This window comes from Choristoneura fumiferana, chromosome 7 (assembly GCF_025370935.1).
Source record: "Choristoneura fumiferana chromosome 7, NRCan_CFum_1, whole genome shotgun sequence".
NCBI classification, from domain to species: Eukaryota; Metazoa; Arthropoda; class Insecta; order Lepidoptera; family Tortricidae; genus Choristoneura; species Choristoneura fumiferana.
The window spans coordinates 1,693,115-1,718,194 of NC_133478.1; the positions used below are offsets into that span (position 1 = coordinate 1,693,115).

At 39.7% G+C, this 25,080-nt stretch overlaps 1 protein-coding gene across 3 annotated transcripts in view; it reads left to right on the plus strand.

Moving 5' to 3' along the window:
• Positions 1-25,080, plus strand: part of LOC141429480 (dopamine D2-like receptor) — a 211,972-nt gene that overhangs the window by 80,800 nt on the left and 106,092 nt on the right. The window contains exon 2 of one of the 3 annotated variants that reach the window (XM_074089790.1): positions 14,711-14,755. The exons of the other annotated variants lie outside the window; for them this stretch is intronic. The gene's annotated coding sequence lies outside the window, so the exon portion shown is untranslated. The remainder of the gene's footprint in view (positions 1-14,710; positions 14,756-25,080) is intronic. 3 annotated transcript variants of the gene reach the window in all.

Here is a 25,080-nt window from a genome sequence, read left to right on the forward strand (position 1 = left end):
TCTTATGTTTTTATACAAAAATATAACAATCTCGTAATTACATTATCAGTCTTCACTAAATAAATTTAATTGATCACATGATTTCGTACATTTTGCTTAGGGACAGGGCTCTGATGACACTGAATATTCAGAGATACCTACATGTACGGGAGCCTCGGTACACGAATGATTTGGTGGCGGCTATGCGCATAGGTAAGATGTTCATTGCGCGATCTAAACCTACACCTTAAAGCGGCTAACTGGCAACACGCGCAATATGTTTGGAAAACGTCAACCGCGAAAAATCGTGGTAAGGCAGAATACCGGTAGATAAAAAAATATAATCCGGAATTTAGCAACAGGGTGTTGCCTTCCATACTAAGGCGAAGTTAAATAAAAGCTCCCAGAAAATGTTTCCGCAACCTCCCTCTCAAATTGCTCAAGTAACCCTTATTACAGATGGTAGAGATAACGCCGTCTCATAACGCTGCATCCATTCGAGCGGGAAAAAAAACCTCGTAAAACGTTTAACGTTGGTTTAACGTTTGGTGCACGTGTATGCACGGAGCAGTTGCTAGGAATTGCTTTCAGTTCATCATCACCATCAAACGTATGGATAAAAATTTCAGCTTGATACCTTCACGCGTTCCTGAGAAAAAGGGTCTTGACAGACATACAGGCGGACAGACTTACAAAAAGTGATCTTATAAGGGTTCCGTTTTTTCCCTTTGAGGTACGGAACCCTAAAAAGAACGAGATGAGATAATGATACCGTTAAATATTTATCTAATCCTTGTCTAATCTCGAAACTTTAACAATCTTACACCGTCTATAGCACAAACTTCGTAACTGAATTAAACGATGGTTGAACACCAATTTTATTGTTGCGAAACTGAAATCGAATTCCAATGAGACTTGATAAACAAATTGGATTGTTCCAAATACAGTGTTTACGTTTCCATCGGTTAATACAAATTCTATTGGTTCTAATTTAATACCTGCAAATAGCTTGTAATTGAATTTTACCGTATGGCGTATCGGACATTATTACTATATTGCTTTAAGGGAATGGGTTGTGAATAAAGGCTAGTCACTGGCTAGCTGTTTCTCGTTACTTTGTCTGCAAATAATCGTTTATTGCCTTCTCGACATCACGGGCATGAGTTTATTTTATTATTGATAATATCTTTTTAGGAAACCTCAAAAGCAAAAAACGGAACCCTTATAGAATCATTTTGCGGTCCGTCTGTCTGTCTGCTCACCTGTAAAGACCCTTTTTCTGAGGAACTTGAGAAGTTATCAAGGTAAAATAAATATCAAACACTCGAATCTGCTACCCCTTGATGCGGTGAAAAAAAACAAACTTGCGTTCATTTAGCTTGGAAGAAGGGATCTGCTAACACTGGATATTTACAAATGTAGATATCTACAAATTTTTATGTAACCCTCGGTCCTTGAGCCCGACTCGCTTTTGGCCAAATGGTATGAGAAATATGGTTGGCAACTCTACAATACGATTATATTATTGAGATATTTTTATGCAACTATAAGAGACAGCTCCGACGATTCTGATGGCTACAACACAAAGAAGATTACTGAAGCTTAACTGTGTTCGCTTTGTTCCATTACTGAAGGCAAAAGGTGAAACTCCAACACAAACATTTAAAATTTCGCTTGGAAAAAATTGCACATTGCCATCAAAGGCTAGAACCAACGTAAAACATACACGTACGCCTGAGTGGAGCCCCTTTGTGACGAGGTGAGGTATTTCGTCAAATTGCAGCCTATTCTGCTCGTAGAGAGAGCGTGAGTTGCCGATGAGCCGAGGTTCAATTGGTTATGCCGAGACCCGCAGGGCTACTACGAAACTCGAAGTTCGTATCGTACCGTCCCTCTCGCTCTCGTATTAAATAGTATTAGTGTCAGAGGGACCGCACGACACGAACTTCGAGTTTCGTAGTAACCCTGCTGGCCCTATACTATGAAGTGCAAAACTCGAACTTCGTATCTTGCCGTCCCGCTGACGTTTATATGGTTTAAAACGAGAGTGAGAGGGACGATACGATACGAACTTCGATTTTCGAATTTTGCTGTAGCGCCCCCGTACCCGTATGTTTTCTCACCGAGGCGTAGCGAGACAAGGTGGAACAAGAATTAAAATTGCGCCGACCCATTGCCACCAAAAATTACTACCATAACGTACCTAGGTACCACGCGGGCCGGCGAATCGAAACCTATAGGGTACTTCTAGACGTCCCAGAAACTTATTGGTACAAAGGTTGTTTTTATAGAACACCCAAAGAACTGAAAATCTTATCTTTTCAAGTGTGTCTGTCTATGGCAGTAACTATTTAAAATAAAATGAATGATGATGATGAAAATGAATTCATGTTTTATGTACAATAAAGAGTTATACAATACCCTACACTGCGGGCATTTTGCTTAGGAGAGAGAGATAACTTAATTAGTAAATAGTTCATTAGAGCAGGTATAATATGGTTTTAATACGGACGGACAAAGTGGTCCTATAATAAAAGGGGCGTAGTGTTCTCCGATCCAATCTTGGTCACCAGTCCGTAGCCGCTTTACACCACTGTCGGTGCGTCTGGCCTAGTATCCCGCCTATCTCCGCTGCAACTGTTACCGTCCTGCCTACATCCACAACTCCAATCCGTCCGACCTAGAAAGGTTCAAGAACATCTAGTACAACATTAATGACTAATAAAAACCCTCCTTAGATATTCGCGAACTGGCAAACCGTAATACAATGCTCTGGAACGTGGAGAGGAATGTAATATGCTTTGTACCGAGAAATGGAAGCGTGGGAAACTCGTGTGCTCGAGCCCTTATCTTATTTGCCTATACCCTGTTTCTATGGACGATTTTATACTTCTTAACGCAAAGCCGTTACTATAAAACCACGAACTTGTATCTGGGTGGAGTTAACTTTTTCCTTAAGTAACCCGGAAAGTGAGAGAAATGTGAGTTAGGTTCTTTCTGGAGTTGAGTTGCCTTAAGGGTCAAAGACACTGGGTCCTGGTTTTTGATTATTTGAGGTGCTTAATAGGAGATGGGGGCACGTAGTCAGGAAAAATCCATTATGGACGACTGGGACGGGATGACTCATATAGTGCCGGACTCCCACCGGCAAAAAAACCCGGCTGTTCGTCCCTCCCTGGAACCTACGTGAGTTAGCCTACACTGAGTGTCGTCAAAAATTTAGACAACGCGGTGGGACTCGTCTAGTTGGGATTTGGGAGTCTGTGCCACTGACATGTTATGAATTGAATGTTGTGTTTGAAAATTCATGAGAACAAAGTATGTCTAATAATGAATATTTCATCGACGTAAAGTGTTGTTCTGAAACCCCAACCCCAATAAATTCATTCAACTGTAGACTAGCTTTTCTAACCAGTGATTAGTGAGATTAGTGTTCAAATAACTGATTGATTCATGCGTTACTTTGGGGAGGACCATATTAATAAACTACACTAATTTTATAATTTAATACTACTGTACTGTAAGCAGGTGTGGGCAGGGCACATTGCCAGGATGAACCACGATCGTTGGGCGAGGCGAACACTGGAGTGGAGACCTCGTGGAAACACTCGCAGTAGAGGGCGACCACCAATGAGGTGGAAGGATGATATCTGCCGACAGGCGGGCGGAGGATAGATGCATATGGCTGTCGATCGCCAAGCGTGGAGAAATGGAGAGGAGGCCTATGTCCGAAGACGGACGAACTAAGGGCTGCTATTGATGGATGGTGGGACTGTACTGTTAGACTAGATCAATAAGTGTCAAGAGTCCTATGACATTTATTTAATTAGTTTCATCATCATCATCCCAGCCTATATACGTCCCACTGCTGGGCACAGGCCTCCTCTCAGAACAAGAGGGCTTGGGCCATAGTTCCCACGCGGGCCCAGTGCGGATTGAAAACTTCACACGCACCATTGAATTGCTCTGCAGGTTTGTGCAGGTTTCCTCACGATGTTTTCCTTCACCGCAAAGCTCGTGGTAAATATCAAATGTAATTCCGCACATGAATTTCGAAAACTCAGAGGTGCGAGCCGGGGTTTGAACCCACGACCCTCTGCTTGAGAGGCGAGTTTAATAGCTTAGTTTATTGGATAACATAAAAACTAGATTGCATTCCCGGATTTTTTTGCATCAACTTGTGCTGAATAACCAATAGCAGATGCTACAAAGCGTGCAAAAATATCTAACATCACCCTACCAGCTAGAAATATTCGTATCGATATTTATGCACACTATGTTATGTCAGTTATTGATGCTGGTGACTGTACAGTGTGGGGTCCCATTCGTCCCCCATTAGTACTGATGGAGTTACCTCTCAGCTGCCCGGGGCTCACGCACTGAGTTTGGCGCCTATTTGTTAAGTTCTGGTAATACAATTAGAAGCTTGTCACAGTGATTGTTAAAACAGTATGTCTACATGGAAAACTAATGAGGTAATGCAATGTACTGTAAACAATTAAGTACTTTAGATGTTAGTCTAACAGCTCTGAGGATGAACTCTGGTTGAGTTCAAAACGTGTCAGTGTGTGTTCTTACAGTGGAGGTGAAAGAGCTGCATGATAGTTAGCTCAATTGTCAAAAATGTACGTCGTTGATGCTCTAACATGGCTGGCACCAGTGACCTCGGTAGCAGCATTGTATTTGCAATGTTGCGCACTGACAAATATCTATACCTAAAGTAGGTATGTTATACTCATTTTGTCCATTTTTAACCCCGCGCTACGTATTGCTATGAAAATTGCAGTATGGATGACCCCTCAGAACGATACTGTTTTTAATTTTACTGTGGCATTCGTCAGACAAAGGGTGATTCTAGGGAAGGAAATTGAATATCTTGGGATTCCGCAGCGCTTTGAGCGAACCAGTGGAATCACTCCGGGAATATTCAAGGTCAAACAATTCAATGCGAGAGAAGGGCTAAGTATATTGAAATTTGAAATAGTTAGTCGTCAAAAACTACCCCCACACACAAGTCACCTAGCCCCTTAGATATCAAAACTTATTGACGGCTTTACAAATTAACGAGCAATAGTGGGTCAAAACTTAATTTAATATTGAAAGAAAGAAAAGAAAATGCTAAATATAATGACCCGGATAACTCACGTCTTAAATCGAGTTTAGCTCGACATGTTCGGGCTATGGACGTGTGCGCGCGTGTTGCAGCAGCCGCTGAGTCGCGTTGCTCCGAAGACGAAGGGCTACAGATTAGCCCGAAACATGTCGAGCTAAACTCGATTTAAGACGTGAGTTATCCGGGTCATTATATTTAATATGAGTGAGTCTCACGATAGTTTCATGTTCAAAAAAGAAAATACATTTATCACAACAACACATGACACAACAATATTAAAATAAATAATACCTAAGTACAATCGGACACTGGCTCAGCATAATGCTATAAAGGAGCGGCCACACCGCTGCTTAAAAAACGGTGACGGTACAGAATCGCAGTGCCGCATCGTATGTGCACCGTTTTGCATGCTCTCCACACCGCAGCTTAAAATACGCAAACGGTGCGGAATCACAGTGACGTGCCGTAATCGTTAGGACTTTACCGCATGCTCTCCAGCACAAGTAGTGTAGTTTACGGCACGTCACTGCAATTCCGCACCGTCTGCGTATTTTGAGCAGCGGTGTGGAGGGCATGCGATAAAAACGGTGCGCATACGTCACTGCGATTCCGTACTGTCACCGTTTTTTAAGCAGCGGTGTGGCCTAAAAGCGTTGAAACATCCCAGCGCTGATTTTTATGTCATGTTTTTTCCTGTGCTAGAAACTTGGCACATAGTCGTCAAACAGACTACTAATATGTAGTTATATCCCGAAGAAAATATGTCTTGTATCTTGTTTTTCTATCAGTATTGATTCCTTTACCACAGTTGTGATTAAAGCGGGTCTGATGGAATCCCAGATAGCGTAGCAATTTATAAATGCATTCCGACGTTGTTTAAACTTGTTCCTGCATATTCCCTTGGCATTCGCAATTTTGTATTTTTGCTAATCTGTTGAGTAATGGTGCTCCCACATTGGTTATTATAAGTGTTATCACAACACTTGTTAAAAATTTGTTTTAACAACAGTTATAAAGTGTTCGACAAGTTCAAATTGGACGTGTACTAAAGGACTTCAAACTTACGCACTATATTGAATCTGAAGTCTTAAGGCAATTTAAGTCGCTAGCCATTCCAGTGACATAGTGTCGGCATGATAAGTCTTTAAAAGAAGATATTACATACTTATCTAACGGTTAAGCGATAAATAATTTCCGAAAAAAGTTGAGATCTTAGGCTCGACTGAATTCTCCGGAATCCAGCGGCGCTAGGTAAATAAACCCCGATCCCCCAAATTATGATGAAGTGAACTCCCCCCCATTCCAAAGTGATTTATATTATTTGAAAATGGCTTATGGAGCTTTCTTTTGTTTGTGGAAGTTTATGTAGAGCTTATGAAGAGCTTATTTGATGAAGAAACGTGATACCTACAAGGTTGTTCTGGAATTATTAATTTAGGTGTGTCTGGGTTTAATGACCCTTCTGATTAGAAATTTAGTGAATAGAATAGAATAGAATAAACTTTATTGTTTAGCCGTGTTACATAGATGGTATTAAAATATTACAATTGTTAGGTTCCAACGGTTACTCATTTCGATTGTACAATATTTACTTAAAACTAAACATAGGTAACAAACAAAACCAATTAAAATTTATTTACATGTTTTAAGGCGAAAAGTCATAAAAATATTTTAAGGAATATAAACTGTTTTTAATTAGCCATTTTTTTAAATTACGTTTATATTGCATATCATGCAGCATTTTTAACTCATTAGGAAGCTGATTAAAAACTCGAATAGCACTAATAAATGTGCTTTTGCCATAAGTTTTATTTTTCACTAAAGGCAATGATAGATTATACCTATATTGAGTGCGTAAGTTATCACGTAAGGAAGCTAGTGGTGTGAAGTAATTTAAGTTAATTTTTACAAAGTTACATAGCTCGTAAATATAAATGCTAGTGGAAAACTTTGTTTATCTAAGGCTGGAAACAGTGCTCGACCGACGGTACGTCCCGACCGTACGTCCTGACCGTCAGCGCTGACCGTCGGTTGCGAAAATTCATTCAGTGCTACGCTGACGGCGAACTGCGACGCGTGTGTACAGTTCACAGGTCGGTCGCTTCGTCAGCGAAGCACTGAACGCATCCATACAATCTTATAGCTCGTCGGTTGACCGACGCCGCGCGACTGACGAGCCGGACCGACGGCTCGACCGACCGTACGCGCGCACCAAATCACGTGCGTACCGTCAGCGTAGCTGTGTGCACATTCATAGACTTGCATAGATATAGCTACGCTGACCGACGGTCAGCGCTGACCGTCGCTCGAGCACTGTTTCCAGCCTTAATATTTCACCTATGGCCTTGCAATCAAATAATTGGTGGGTTCAAACCCGAACTGACATCTGAAATACTATGAGCTTTACCGTGAGGAAACCACACACCTACGAAGCAACTCAGAGTAGGTATCCTGTGAAGTTTCCCAGAGGAGTCATGTGCTTAGCAGTGGGACGTATAATTATAATATCCATAATCATACACCAGGTCAAAATAGATGTCATAGTCCCGTGATATCTGTACCGTGCCCCGCTAAGATGAACCAAAAAGGTATCCGTTCATTTCGCAACTAACGTTTGGCAACCCAATTCATTTCGCAACTTTTCATTTCGCAAACTCTAAAACTGTAAATATTTCGGGATTTGATTTAGGGCCATCGTGTAGAACCTTTTATACCTTTACCTTACCTTTTTTTTACCTTTTTTTTTTTGGTTTGGTTAGTTTTATATAAATCCTGAAATATTTACAGTTTCAGAATTATTAAACAGTTGCTAAATGAAAAGTTGCGAAATGAATCAGGTATACTTTTTTTCACTATTCAGCACTACCTATTCTCGATCTGTTTCCTCTCATTTCCAAACCCTCACAGCTTCTTCCTAGATATTTATTACAGTACCTCCAGTTGAACAAACTGAATCATGCACCAGGATGGAATGGTTATGTAACACTGTAGGTACATCGCATACCATTGTCAAGGAATAGTACATTGTATCTCAAGGGCGGTAAATAAGGAATTACGAACGAGAGTCCATTAGAAACTCGAAGTAGAAGACTGAGGGCTTTAATGAGTCGTTGTTCGTAATTCTAGTACCGCCCGTGTGACATACAATGTTTTTCATCACATTTGCGAGTAAAATTGTATATTTGTAAAAGAAAAACTATTATTTTTTTCAAAAATTGCTGATACCGCTGACTGCGATTTTGGCAGTGCCAGCTCCTCGCCGCCCTCCTCCTCCACAGCATATGCATATGCAGCGTGTGCTGCTGCAGGAGCGCGCGCACGGAGCAGCAGCACGCCATGCAGTATCACACTCATTTACCGACCTTGGGCTTCATGACATGAAAATTAGTACGGGCAATGACTCATTTACCGACCACGGATCATGACAAGCATATTAAGGTCGAGGGTTTTATTTGGGGGGTTGCAACCAAGATAGCCTGCATATTACGACACTGTTTACGAGCAAGTGTGATGAAAATTATAATGACATTCCCTGCACATGAATCAGTCAACTTTACTGTACAAAGTGTATTGGCTGTTCCGTTTGGTTTTTCCGTCTGTGGTCTCCCAGGAATTTGGAGTATTACTGTTTGTTTGTTACTTTCGTGTTATAACTCCTGAGTAGGATGAGTGATGAGCTAAAGAAGTCCTTATTATAGCGAAAGCAAACGGGCGCGCTGAGGCCTTCCGTCATTTAGTAACTGGGTCTTAGTCTAATAAACTGAGAGACTGAGTGGTTATTTCACGAGTCCGATAAATTTCCGATGTTTTAAGGGACAGATAGATAACTGGTAAAGTCAGCAATGACTTACTGCCAAGTTTCTTGCGGCGCATTCTTCTTGGCAATGATGGTCCTTCCAAAAGCGCTGGTAGTTTAAATAATGACGTGTAAAAGTGCCCATTGCGGCCCATTTACTGAATATATGATTTGAATTTGAGCATCAAAAGTAGGTAGTGGATAATCTTTTTACTTTGTCGTATTAGCACATTCGTCTAATTTGTATGGTGTTAAGTACGTTGCTGTAAAACGACAAAGTACAAAAGTATGCAGCTACTTTTGATGCTGACCGTAATATGGCATTAATTTTCCATGTTTTTAATCCCCAGTGCATAGCCTAGCCCATGGCATCCCAAACTGTGCGTGACATTGTCTCAGGGGCGTCGCGTGTCAATGTGACTCAGTCGAGTGAGCGTTAGTTATAAAGAACAAGTACAGTCACCAGCATTAATATCTGCCACAGCGGAGCGTGCAAGAATATCTGACACGTCCTTCCGGCCCTAGAAATAGAGTCGTATCAGATATTTATGCACGCTTGTTGTGTCAGATATTGGTGCTGGTGACTGTACAGGTTAAAAATAAAGGTAGAAAAAGAAATGAGAGTGGCAATTTGCAAACTGATAACCTGTTACTAGACTAGTACTAAAATTGCTAAGTGTTTTTGGGGGCTTGGTTGAGGGGCGTCGTAAAAAAATGGCTAAGTCCCAAGGGCGTCACAGTACGAATAAGTTTGAGAAGCCCTGGCTTAGCCAAGTTAAAAAAGTAAAAAAAAACAACACAATACAATACAAATATTCTTTATTGCACACTATAAATCAGTACAAAAACTTATTATATAGACACTTAGATCTACGACACTATCATTCAAAAGTTAATTATCTCAAAAAACGGCTGAACAGATTTTAACGAAACATAGCTAATAACTACCGCAAGAAAACTCGCTTTCACGAAAAAAAAAAGGATTGAAATCGGTCCATCTATTTGAGAGCATAGATAAACAAAGAAAGTAGTAACAGCAAAATTTCATCATGAACAAGCCATAGAGGCTTTGCGGACAGATAAACTGCGCGTGACAGCTGCGATAGCGCTTTTCCAATACATTTTGTTAAAGATTTATCTGATAGGTAGTTTGCAAAGTTATCTAGCCGGTACACTGAAGCGCTTTTATATCTGGCAATTCACTAAAACCAAATTATCTTGCTAATTCGTTACCCTTGCAATATAGATTCTTCTATGTGACACCTTCACAATATACCTAAGCTTGGCTTTGCGAGCCATATTCGGGCACATAATAAACAAGCCTAAAGGTTCGCCTTTGTCGGACACGACATGGAGGACATCAATCAATCAATCAATACCTAATACTGAGCGGCAAAACATCTGGCCCTCAAATGTATGCAGTAAGTATAGATGATTTTCTACATATGTAGAGTAATCCAAATTTTATGCCACTAAGTTTATTTTTATTCAAATACAACTAACAAATAAACGAACTTTGCTAGTTAAATAAGCATTGGTAAAAAGTGAAAAATTAATGGGGTTCCCCATACAACAAAATATGTTATTTTTAACCCATGACGCAAAAAGAGGGGTGTTACAAGTTTGACCGCTATGTGCGTCTGTGTGTCTGTCTGTCTGTGGCATCGTAGGTCTTAACACGTTCGCCGGCGTTACCCAAGGTATGGATTGTACATGTCATTCCAATGACAGTATTTGTTGGCTAGGTTATTGTTGATACACAATTACGAAGCCTTATGTTGAATGTAAGTACTTACCGCTGATCATCAATAGAATCCATTGCTATCTTATGTTTAACCCCCGACGCAAAAAGAGGGGTGTTATAAGTTTGACCGCTATGTGTGTCTGTGTGTGTGTCTGTCTGTTTGTGGCACCGAAGCTCTTAAACGGGTGGACAGATTAGAATGCGTTTTTTTAATTATAAGCAGATTTTCTAGCGATGCTTCTTAGACAGACAGTTTCATCAAAATCGGTGCAGCCGTTTTTGAGATATTGAACTTAGAAATGACAAAGTCGGGGGTTTCCAACTTTTGTTGGTTAGGTTAGGTTAGGTTATAATTATGTAGAACAGCTGTCACTGTCTGTGTCACTGTTTGTTTTGACTCCCATGATACAGGCTCTGCCTAGGTCGCCTCATTAATGTAAAAAAAACTGGTTTTTGGCAATAAAGCATTTTTACTTTTTACTTTACTTTATTTTGTCTTCTGTGCGTTTTTTTTTGGAACGTGTCATATGTTATACGTAATTGCTATTAATAAAACTTGTATTAAGATTGTATTCGTAGTTTTCTGACCTTTTAATATCGCGCTTAAGTCCCATCCTAACTTGGTCGATTTCTAGGACTTCTATCTATTCAGCGAACTCCAAAGAGCGAAATTCCCAACAAAACTATCACAAAAAAATATCAAAGAGCTTTACATCACTATGTCCTCCGTTCAAACTAAACCTTTTATGTTCCATGAAATACCTTTGAAAGAATTAAATTCCATTCCCTGGCACGAACCGTCCTGGAAAGCTTTTGTGCTGATTGCAGTGGGAGCATTCATTAAGCTTTAATGCGAGGTATTGCGTACGACGGGTAAAAATGGACCACTTGCGGGGCATTGTGATGGTTAAATTACACTTTTTTTATGAGATAGTCCCAGCACGAAACGAGCAGGCGAGTCTCATGGTGGAAAGCAATCATCGCCTAACAATATTCACCCAAACTGTGGAGCCTGTTTTAAACTCGTCGGTCGAACGCCCCGTGCGCAAACGTCAGCGCGTATATAAACCACTATTTTTGTTACTAGTTTCGATCAACTTTTAACATAGGCCCTATTTATGTCATAGGGTATACCCAAAATTACCCAAAAAGTGTTTATCCGTGGCCTAGTGTCCATAGTACAAGCTTTGCTTAGTTCGGGACTAAGTCAATTGGTGTCAACTGTCCCATGATATTTATTTCATTTTATTTATTTATTTAAAGTCGATGGTCGCGCGACGGGTTAAAGATCCCTGAATCGATTTAGTTTTTTTTAAGGGTGAGTCTCCAGATAGGCCGAAGACAAAAGTCCTAGCTTTCGTTTACATAAATATCGCTTGAGTTATCAATTCAACTCAACGTTGTCGCGGGCGGGGATGCCGTGTGGGGTTGTTGGCCGATTTTCAGTCATAGTCAGGATATGAGCATGAGCAGATATGAGGAGGTCGGCTCATTGGAAATGAACTGGGTGGGCACACAGGTCTCGAATCCGCTATGCGTCTTCAGCCTCCAGCGAGATTAAGCTCGCCAGTGGGACCCCGTTAGGGGAGGTTTAACGGGTGATCGTCAGCTGGCGGCAAAGTAGGTCCATCACCTCATCCTCATCCCAGCCTGTATACGTTCTACTGCTGGGCACAGACCTCCTCTCAGAATGAGAGGGCTTAGGCCGTTGTCCCCACCCGGGCCCAGTGAAGATTGGGAACACACACCATTGAACTACTTTGCAGGTTTGTGCATGTTCCTCATGATCCTCATGATGTTTTCCGTTATCATAAAGCTGATGGTAAATTTCAAATGTAATTACGTACATGAATTTGGAAAACTCAGAGGTGCGAGCCGGGGTTTGAACACAAGATCCTCTGCTTGAGAGGCGATAAGGTCCAACCCACTAATCCTAAAGTAGGTTCAGCAAAGGAAAATATCGTCAGAAGACCTACATGCACTATCATAATGTCACATGGACTCATGGTGCATGTCAAGTTCCCAGTCTGCTCTAGGCTCGCGTGAAAACCTCAAGTGAGATTATCCTTGTATCCACCAGAGAAAGAAAGCGTTTGTACCTATAACTCATACACAGATTTGTCATACAATACAAGACAACAATACAATACAATACAATAACTCTTTATCGCACACCAACATAGTAAGCAGTACATAAAACACAAATATATACATAGAGATTTTCTAACATAAGCAATAGGCAGTCTTATTCTGATTAAAAAAAGTTACGCACAACCAATCTACATTTTGAATTTGTTTGCATATGTTTGAGACACGTGTCCCTTTTACCTGGCTTATTTTTGTCCCCAAAGGGCCTCAAAGGTATTTGCTTCAAATTAACATAATTTCTCGGTTGTGCTCAGTGGCTTAGAATTTTTGAGACCCTTTTTAAACTTCCATATTGGCTATATGCCGCTATTTTATATGTATGTCGGCGGCCGATCGTAAAATCCGCCAGATCACGAAATTCCTAGGCATATCGTGAAACGCCGCCATTTCATGATATGCCTAAACGTTGGCCAGGCATATCACGATGTGCCTGAGAAATAATACGGCAGATCGATTAGAGCAACGCATTCGTCGATATTCCTAGCTCTATACCGGGCACATCGTAAAATAGTTTCTTATTTGGCCACTGGTGGCGCTGCGTATGCAATGGCGGCCGTGACCAGCTGACCGGCCGTGTTTGTTTAGCGCGTGAAAAATGTCGGCGTCGCAACAAAATGATCTTTAAACCGAAAATAGTGACTGAATTCAAAATAGAAGTGCAAAAGAAGCTTTTGAACATCAGCTCCGTTCTTTTTATGTGAATCAAACGGATTCTGTGCACAATATGAAAAACCATGGACGTCTGCCCGTATTTTAGAGGTTAGAATTTTGTTGGTAAATAAAGTATTCACTAGTTGTTATTTATTTATATAGAAAAATTTAGGTACGACGAGCGAAGCGAGGAGTGGTTAGTATTAATTGTGATCACGACGCACGAGCCGAGCGAGCGAAGCGAGCGTGCCGCGGCAGCGGCCGGCGAAGTGCCAGAACCGATATGGCGGCGTTTCATGATATGCCTAGGAATTTCATGATCTGCCTAAACTGGCCAAATCATGAAATGGCGGCGCTTCATGATATGCCTAGGAATATCATGATCTGCCTAAACGTCACTAGGCAAATCGCTAAACGGTGAGTTATGAACGATATGGCGGATGTCCCTTAGCCAATTCATGAAATGGCGGCATTTCACGATATGCCTAGGAATTTCGTGATCTGGCGGATTTTACGATCGGCCGCCGACATGTATACGGTCAAGTCGGCTAAGATATTTTAATAGCTAGCTAGCAGTAATTCCGTGCAGTAACTGATGCTGGTAAGTATACTGTCCATCCATCCATCCCAGCCTATATACGTCCCACTGCTGGGCACAGGCTTCCTCTCAGAACAAGAGGGCTTGGGCCATAGTTCCCACGCGGGCCCAGCGCGGATTGGGAACTTCACACGCACCATTGAATTGCTTCGCAGGCTTGTGCAGGTTTCCTCAAGATGTTTTCCATCACCGCAAAGCTCGTGGTAAATTTTAAATGTGATTCCGCACATGAATTTCGAAAAACTCAAAGGTGCGAGGCGGGGTTTGAACCCACGACCCTCTGCTTGAGAGGCGATAGGCCAAACCACTATGCCACCACGGCTATATCAATCAAGTATAATACTGTACAAGGAGAGAATTAACATGCTAGTTAATCTCGGCATCGGCAGAATCTTCATAAAGCTGATGAAACCATCGGGTTACACTCTTTCCCGGCCGGGATAATACCGACATGAAAATACCGACCCTTTTTTTCGTGTACACGTCCATACAAACAGACATGAGCTTCTATGGGCGTGTACACGAAAAACAGGAGCGGTATTTCCATGTCGGTATTATCCGGGCCGGGAAACATTGTCACCCTAACCGTTCTAAAGAATTGCATTGATGTACATAAATTGTATGTTGATTAAGACAGACAAAGCAGATTGTGTCCTTTATCATGATTTCTTTTTTCTACAGATTTCTTTGGGCGATTAAGATGAGCGCAGTGAAGCGAAAAGCTATGTAAGTTTTTCTACTTATGTCCTTTAATGTTAGGTACCGATACTTCTCTGTTTATCTCGGCTACAGACACTTTCAAAATGATATCGTTTATGAACTTTTCTATTTCTTCAAGAGATGCTTAATTTCAATCCCAGCCTATATACGTCCCCACTGCTGGGCACAGGCCTCCTCTCAGAACATGAGGGCTTGGGCTATAGTTCCCACGCGGGCCCAATGCGGATTGGGAACTTCACACGCACCATTGAATTGCTTCGCAGGTTTGTGCAGGTTTCCTCACGATGTTTTCCTTCACCGCAAAGCTGATGCTTAATTTGAATTACATTAATAACAAATTCGATCAAATCACTTTTTGTCTGTCCCTGACTGAATGCTCCTCTCATCCACTCAAAGGTTAACTGGTAGAGGTCCCTGAAAGGGATAAGTTCGCCTTTGTACATATATCTCATTATTTGTCAATTGTGTTTTTTACTTATTTTGTACAATAAAGAGTTATACATACATACATACAAATAATATATAAGCAAATTATATTTCACCGTCGGATGTATAACAACATTAATTTAATTAATTTATTCAATAAAAAATACGTGTTTTCTTTCTTCTAAAAGAAGAATCTAGAACGAAACTTTTTTATTCATAGAAATGAAACAAGACGTCTCGGCAGCCAGTAACGATTTTAGCCTTGCAAGACTAAGGAGCTGTTTCACCATCCATTGATTAGCGTTAACCGACGGTTAAATGTGATGCCGCGTCCGTCTATTCGAACAAAACAAATAGAGACGGCATCACACCTAACCGCTAGTTAACACTAATCAATGGATGGTGAAACAGCCCCTAAAAAGTTTTTATGTTACTTTTTTATTAGAGCACGATGTTAACCCTACTGTACTTATAATATAATTAATTACCTATATTAATATAGGAAACAGCGCGGTTTTTAGAATTTAATATTTTTAGTGTCTGTATATTTACGAAATAATATTTTTTAGGGTTCCGGAGCCAAAATGGCAAAAACGGAACCCTTATAGTTTCGCCATGTCTGTCTGTCTGTCTGTACGTCCGCGGTTTTGCTCAGGGACTTCAATGCTAGAAAACTGTGATTTTGCACAGATATATAAGTAAAGTATGCCGACAAAATGGTACAATTAAAAATTGAAAAAAAAATTTTTTTAGGGTAAAAAACCCTATAGTGTGGAGTATCGTTGGATAGGTCTTTTAAAATCATTAGGGGGTTGCTAAAACGATTTTTCGATTCAGTGATCTGTTTGCGAAGTATTCAACTTTAAAGTGCAAATTTTCATTAAAATCGAGCGCCCCCCCAAAGTCTAACTAAACCGGTGGGTAGAAAAATATGAAAAAAATCAGGATGGTAGTAAGTATATCACACTTTCAAGGAAAACTATAACGGCTAAGTTTGCTTGCGAATTATTAGTAGTTTATGAGTAAATAGCAGCCTAAGGTATTAAATATACCTAAACTTGGAAGATTCCGTATAAAATACGAAATCCTTAGAAAAATATTACTTCATTTTTTCGTAATGGCTACGGAACCCTATTTTGGGCGTGTCCGACACGCTCTTGGCCGGTTTTTGTTAGATCTAATTTGCACCTATTTCATAGTTTTAATAGCCTCAAGAATAAAATTAGTGCCCTACCTTCTCATACTGCATTATTTAGCAATAATATACTCGAAAATGGCCCCCAGAATCTATAGTTAAAGTACTGAATGAAATAATGGAAATAGAAAATTGTAATGAATTGAAGAGTATCTGGTTAAAAAAGCTTACTACACAATAAAAGATTTTTTAAATGATTATAATCATTAATAGTTACCTAATGCCAGGTTGCCATGTATGCATGCTTCATGACTGTCTACAATTTGTATGCCTTGCGGCGCAACATAGAGAAACAACTTTTTTTTAACACCCCGTGTATCTGTACTGTAATTACCGGTTGAACAAATAAATGATTTTATGTTTGTATTTGTGTGTGTAAAAACTACATTTTTAGTGTGCAAATTTTATACAAGACTGGCATTGAATATGTCGCTGCTTATCAATTAAAACGGCCCAACTCAAAATCGAACTTTTTTCAGTAGAGCGAATTAAAATAAAACAATTTAATTTTGGAATATCTTGTATTAAAATGAACTTAAAAACATTCTTCTATGTGCTATTAAGTCCCTTGGTTAATCAAGAATAGCTGCAGTATAAACTTATAATGAAATGGCACATCTTTATAACAATAAAATAATAAAAACAGTGACTACTTTGAGTTAAGTCTTAATATTTTTAATATTATTATGAGCAAGAACGTCACAACTCATAATACTTACACAGTACTACAAGAAAGTATGACAAATAACGACCTATTTGTCTTTAGGTCATGTGATAAAGTAAATTTTATCATGAATAATGTCGTATCAGATTTTGTGCACAAAATATAACATAAATTTCTCTTTAATAACGACCCATCATTTTACATCAAAATTATTGTCAACAAGGTCTGAACACAACTTCCGACGTCGGAGAAGGTCTAGATTTTGTTTGTAATTGCACATTAACGTTTGCGATACTTTCAATTATTCTCGTTAATTACCTTTTATCATAATACAACATCTATTTAAGCATATAAAATCACATTATTATCACGAGACTTATAATATTTACCGCATTAAAGACTTTTTTGTGTATTTTAGAATAAAAAATTGAGTACTTCAAAAACACAACATAATTATACTGAGCGGCAAAAATTTGGCCCTCAAATGTATGCAGAATCGGTAATTTTGTAAGAAGGGTGGGCCAAATTTTGCGCCGCTGAGTATAATGATAAAACTTGTTACTAATCAAAATAAAATTCTCCAGATAAGAACAAAATCATCTTCTAGGACATGGAATACTTTTCATCACGGTCAGGAGTTCCTGTGGGATAAAATTGACTAAAACATCATTATCATCCGTAGGACACTGTTGGACATAGGCCTCCCCCATAGGCTTCCAGTTGCTTCTGTTGGAAGCGGCCTGCATCCACCGTGAACCCGCAGCTTTAACCAGGTCATCCGTCCATCCCGTTGGTCGACGTCCTACGTTGCGTTTGTCGATTCGCAGTCTCCATTCGAGAACTTTTCAGTGCCAACGACCATCTGTTCTCCGTGCTATATGGCCTGCCTATTGCCACTTCAACGAGCTGATTCGCTTGGCTATGTCGGTGATCCCCGTTCTTCTACGTATCTCCTCATTTCTGATTCGATCCCGTAAAGAAACTCCGAGCATAGCTCTCTCCATAGCTCGCTGAGCAACTATGAGCCATTTATAAGGCCAATAGTGAAGCACCACGTCTCGGATCCATATGTCATCACTGGCAAAACACACTGGACTTTCGTCTTAAGGCTCTTTGGGATTTTGGACGAAAAGACGTTGTGGAGTTTCCCAAACGCTGCCCATCCGAGTTGGATTCGACGATTGACCTCCTCCTCCAAGTTTGACCTACCTAATTGACATACATACGCGTCAACAACTTCAAGAACCGAACTCTCAACCATAAAAGGGGCAGTCACCACACGGACATTCGACATAAGCTTCGTCTTGTCCATGTTCATTTTGAGGCCTACCCATTGGGAGACTCGATTGAAGCCTTCAAGCATCGTGCTGATTTCTTCCATCGACTTTGCTGTGATCACAATACAGTCGGCAAATCGAAGGTGCGTAATGTATTCGCCGTTGACATTGATGCCTAGTCCTTTCCATTCCGGAAGCTTAAAGGTGTTTTTCAAAGTGGCAGTAAACAGTTTTTGAGATATGACATCTCCCTGTCTTACGCCTCTTTTCAAGGGAATCGCCTTGGAACTGTGTTCCTGTACTCTGACCTCGGACTTAGACTCGGACATAGTAGCGTTTCTATACAAATACATCAACACTTCGATATACAGATAGTCATATGGCATCGCTGGAGAGTCTCAAGCACTGCCTATCTTACGACCGAATCAAAGGCTTTCTCGTAGTCCACAAACGCTAGACATAGCGGCAAGTTAGACTCTTCGGTCTCCTGTATGACCTGCCGCAACATGTATGTGGTCTACGGTACTACGGCCTTTTCGGAACCCAGCTTGTTCGGGTTGTTGGAAGTCATCGAGCCTGTGTTCGAGACCATTTACAATGACCATGGAAAACAGCTTATAAACATGGCTCAACAGCGAGATGGTCCTGTAGTTCTTCAATAAGGTGTTATCACCCTTCTAGAAGAACAACTTAACACCGCCACGCTCTTGTTCGGTGCTTCTGGCGTTGTACCTTCGAGCAAGACTGAATTAAAGATCCTCTGAAGGGTTTTAAGGACCGATGATCCGCCCGCCTTCAGAAGCTCTGACGGCGTGATTCCGTCCTCACCCGGCGCCTTATTGTTCTTAAGCTGTTTCAAGGCCATCCTTATCACATACAGACTGATATCCGGGATATTATTCTTATTAATAAATCCGAGAAGACCTTTCTTCTTTTGCTCTTCCACTGCAAGTTTTTATTGCTAATCATCTCTGAAACCAAAAAACAATATTTTAGTTTAACGTGATAGCGTGATAAACTAGTCAATTAAATATAATACTACTAGCTGTTGCCCGCGACTTTGCCCGCGTAGAAACTTTATCTCGGAAAATCGTATTTTCCAGGAAAATAAGTATATATCTTAGGCCTCAAGTTATTTCTGTGCCAAATTTCATCGGGATCGGTTTAGTGGTTTGGGCGTGAAAATGTAACAGACAGAGACACATAGATAGCGTTACTTTCGCATCTGTATTATTAGTAAAGACTATAACATAGCGTAGTGCCAATTCACGCTTGAATAAATAATTTGTTTTGTAAATAGTGGCTATATTTGCTTTAAATAAACTAGTTATGAGTATGGTCTATGGTGCATAGTGTCCCAATTAGCTATTATATCATTTAAGCATGGCTTACTTTATTCGATAGACAGGCATATTTTGCAATGGTAACAATAAAAATCGTTTTCCGTTTCGTAAATATAGGCTAAATTCTACATATGACATAAGTAGTATACTTACTTTTTCATGAAGAATGTTGCACTTCGTAATGTAACACTATTGCAAAAAAAAAGGCACAAATAATTAGCTTCCCTTTTCGTAAAGATGGCTGTATTTTGCGATGCAGCATTATTGCATAAACAATAAGCAACGATCCGCGGGTTATTTCGCGATGTGCCGTTGTTCACCAGAGAATCGTAGTGAAGTTGTCAAAAACCGCGGCGCAACTGGCATGCAGCCGCTCTTACCGATAAAATAGCGTCAAGTTTCAACCAATCACATAACGGCACATTGCTGCCACGGGGTCATTTTTTGAAGTAGCGACTTGGGTGTCTTATTCACGACAAAGTTTAGCTTATTCTCCACGCAGTTTTATAGTTAGTACGAAAATGTAGTATTTTGCAATAGTGACTTATTTTAGATAAGCAGCGATGTGCTCTTTTTTAAAGACACTGATTTTAAAACTATATATTCAAAAGTATAAGTTGCCTGTCCGCAACAACCTACGTTCCTTATATCGTCTATTTCTTTTACCGAACTTCCGATGTACCTACTTAATCTTAAAGGTATTTTTGAAGCGTAGCAGAACACATCTTAATCCCGCCAGTCAATTTTATACCCGTCAGGTTTACGATTCAAGGAAATGTTTTCAGGGCATTTTCTTGAAAATCCCCGCGTTTCCGACAGCGTAAAGAGCAAGTGCAGCCACGCAGATGTTAGTTATTGTTGGTTTTAACCGGATTCAGGGAAGGAGTGAGATATCGATTCGACAGCAGATTTTAATTTTCTTAAATGTTAATGTCTACTTAAGTACTGATACTGACTGACAGAGATCCTTTCAACATGAAACTACCGTAAGACTCACTCAATTTAACTACAGTACCACTCACTACCATGAGTTTACAGTGACCTTACTCGATGACGGTGTAAATTATTTGTAGAGGCGCTGTACAATTCTCCATACAAATAATTTACGCTTCTATTTTACGCTATCGAGTACGGTCACTGTAAACTCATGGTAGTGCTACAGTGCGCGTGCAACAACCGCCGAGTCACGTTGCTCCAAGAAGAAGGGCTACAAATTAGCCCGAAACTAAACTCGATTTTAGACGGGAGTAATCCGGATTTCATTAAATATACCTAGCAGCGATCCCTTCAGGGATAAGTGTACCTTTGTACTTCGCACTTCTTTTGTGACTTAAATATCACGGGACAATTTACACCAATTGACCTAGTCCCAAAGTAAGCTTAGCAAAGCTTGTGTTATGGGTATTAAGCAACGGATAATATAATATTATAGATAGATATATACTAAAATACATAGTAACACCCAAGACCCGAGAAAAACATTCGTATTTTCATACAAATATCTGCCCCGACACGGGAATCGAACCCGGGACCTCAAGCTTCGTAGTCAGGTTCTCTAACCACTAGGCCATCTGGTCGTCTAAACTTATCTGTATAAATTTCCTTTTTGTACAATAAAGAGTTTTGTTATTATTATTAATGAGCGTGTGTGCACTTGTTACCAGGCTAAAACGGCTCGACAGTTTTAGATTAAATTTAAATTTGGTACAAGGATGATTGCGTCTCTGGAATAACTACTACTTTTTATTTAGTTATTATTTATTTATTTATCAACAAAAAGTTACAGTATTACAGTTAAACACCAAGCGCTGTAAAATTCAAATTATACAAACAAAAAGACATAAAATACATAAAAATTAAGAAGAAAACTAATTAGGCTTCTTTAAAGTCATCTTCGTCGTTCGTTTATCTGTATCGGGATCGTAATAAAATTGAGGTGTTTTTATGTGAAGTAAACAAAAAACACGATGTAACTCTTACACACATACATAGACATAGGAATAGGACATAGGAATTTTATTGTATGCCGTTTTATATGAGTACAACAATACAATCTGTCGTAAAAACTTGTTAGTTTGCACATACTAAATGCTTATGGCTGTTCCGGTCGAGTTTATTGCTATCGCACGAGAAAATGCTGCAAAAATGATGGATATACTCGAGGTTGTTATTAAATAGGAATTCATTACGACTGTGGGTATAGCCTAATTAGGTTTCCTATCATTTTATTCAATTTTCATGTGCACTAGTGTATTTTTCATATCTTTTATGCAGGTATAATATTTTAATTCAGATAAGTCTTATGTTTAGATGTTTTGTTAAACCACCCTAACATTTTACATAATATAATGATAAAAACTGGCTAAGTGCAAGGTGCATTCGCGCACCGAGAGTTTCGTACAAATTTGTAATTACCTGTGACCTATAAACAGCCAGTATTAACAGAGTCGCTCTCCTCAAAAGTTTGCTGAAAAAATTACAAAATTACAAACCGGCCAAGAGCGTGTCGGACACGCTCGAAATAGGGTTCCGTAGTATTTTATACGGAATCTTCCAAGTTTAGGTATATTTTATACCTTAGGCTGCTATTTACTCTTAAACTACTAATAATTCTCAAGCAAACTTAGCCGTTATAGTTTTCCTTGAAAGTTTGATATACTTACTACTATACTGAATTTTTTCAAAATTTTCCACCACTGGTTAGATTTTAAAGGGGGAACGCTCGATTTTAATAAAAATTTGCACTTTAAAGTTGAATATTTCGCAAACAAATCACTGAATAGAAAATTTGTCTTAGCAAGCCCCTAACGGTTTTAAAAACCTATCCAACAACACCCCACACTATAGGTTGGATGAGAAAAAAAATCACCCCCACTTTACGTCTATCGGAGGCGGAGGTAGGTACCCCAAAAATTTTTTTTTAATTTGTTATTGTACCATTTTGTCGGCATATGTTTCGGTATATATATTTTTTTATTTCTCATTGAAAACAAATTGTCACTTATAGTTTACATATATATCCGTGCAAAGTAACAGCTTTCTAGCATTGATAGTCCTTAAGCAAAGCCGCGGATGGACAGACAGACAGACATGGCGAAACTATAAGGGTTCCGTTTTGCCATTTTGGCTCCGGAACCCTAAAATAGCAATACAGTTACTATTTTACATAAGACTGATTGTCCTTTGTTCGCAGTAAATATGTATTTGAAACAACTATAAACTCAGAAGTAAACTTTCTTACCACTGTAAGAAAGACTGAACTCTAAACCTTTGTCAAACCTAAAAACCGCATCGCTTAGACTCCAAATATCTTCAACAGTTTAGTTTCAAACTTCAACATATCGAAAAGTCAGATTACCCTTAAGTCACTCAACCCAAATTTTACTTTATCTCAAGACATATAAAGTCTGATCTTCCATCGATCGTACGAAATACATACTACCTTTATAAGTAGACATTGATTTTACTACAGATTTGAAATGCAAAAGGTCCTGAAAACTTTACTTAAACTAAAATCTACCTTATGTTTAGGTGCAAAATGGTTATATTCCACACGTAAAACATTAGGTACACATAGAACCTTCTAATGTTGGTTTATCTACAAGTTTGTGCCTCACATCATGAATCACGATAGTAGTTCGCATTATGTATTTGATTTATTAGTCCACAGTAATATTGAAGTTCTGGGCTTCGATTTGTGGAATTACTTCTAGGGTTTACGTACAGATGTATGAATAATTCGTTCCCATCATGAAAATTAGGAACACTGACGGCTATTTTCGAATGCTGCTGACGAGTTTGAAGTATATCACACTGAGATATTATTACCAGACATCAACTTCCTATAATAAAAAAAATCTAAACAAGGTTTTAGTTAACCACTCTTTATCGATTATTAATCTCTCGTTACGGACTTTGCCTACGCTGTCTTCATGGGTACTGAGGCAAGATTGAGACTGACTGAAGTAGTATGACAATTCCGAATGTTTCCGAGTAAATACGATGGGATTATTCGCTACATCCTGTACCTACGTTGTTACGGTTTGAACGACTAAAGGGTACTAAGTTCCTATATTACTCGGAGCGCAAAGTAAATGTCGTACCTAACAAACGCCTTGCTGTGTCTCGTTTGAAGTTGTCTACATATAACCCCCGACGCAAAAAGAGGGGTGTTATAAGTTTGACCGCTATGTGTGTCTGTCTGTGGCATCGTAGCTGTTAAACGGGTGGACCGATTTAAATGCGTTTTATTTATTTTAAAGCAGGTTTTTAGCGATGTTCTTAGATATGTTTCATCAAAATCGGTTCAACCGTTCTGAGATATTGAAACTGTGAAGTGACAAAGTCGGGGTTTACGACTTTTTGTTAGTTAGGTTATATTACGCATAATATGTAGACTCAGAACTAAATATTGGAGTACCCACAAATTTATTTCATTACCTACTTGCTATAACTATGCAAAATTACAGGCATCCGGCATTAACAGACTCTAAGCTAAGCCACAGACGGACGGACGTATGGACAGACCGACAAACACGGACATGGTGAAACTAGAGGTTTTTTTTGTTAGGACTACATCATTTACTAAGTTATATTGTAAATAATAAAAATCATTCAATCTATGAGTGACTCTGCAGTAAATTCCAGCACTAGAAATCTTTTTTTTTCACTATCCTCCCGCTTTTTAGGAGCTAAGGAAACATCCCGGGAAAACCTCCCCGCGTCCACCTGTACGGTATTTACCGCGCTTTCCCGGGGGAAATATGGAGCTGGGGCTTCCACTTAAATTGAAGCCATTGCTAGCGTTGCTGCCTTGCAAATGTGAAATTGAAACTTCACAAAACTTCTTCTTTTTCTTCTGAAGTTCACATCATCATCATCATCATTCCAGCCTATATACGTCCCACTGCAGAGCAGAGGCCTCCTCTCAGAACAAGAGGCTTGGGCCATAAGTTCCCACGCGGGCCCAGTGCGGATTGGGAACTTCACACGCACCATTGAATTGCTTCGCAGGTTTGTTCAGGTTTCCTCGATGTGTTTCCTTCACCGCAAAGCTCGTGTTAAATTTCAAATGTAATTCCGCACATGTATGGATTTCGAAAACTCAGAGGTGCGAGCCGGGGTTTGAACCCACACGACCACGACCCTCTGCTTGAGAAGCGATAGGTAAAACCACTAGGCACCACGGCTTCTGAAGTTGACAGTATTATAATAATAACAGTGGATGCTTAGTGAAATAAATATGAAGAATGATGCATTAAATTTTGATAATTACCTCATAACTAGAAGCTAGAACTAGAACGAGCAAAAAGTTGGAAACCCCCAACTTTGTCACTACATAGTTCAATATCTAAAAATTTACTTGACTGGATTTAGATAAAACATGTCTAAGAACCATCGCTAGAAAACCTGCTTTCAACTAAAAA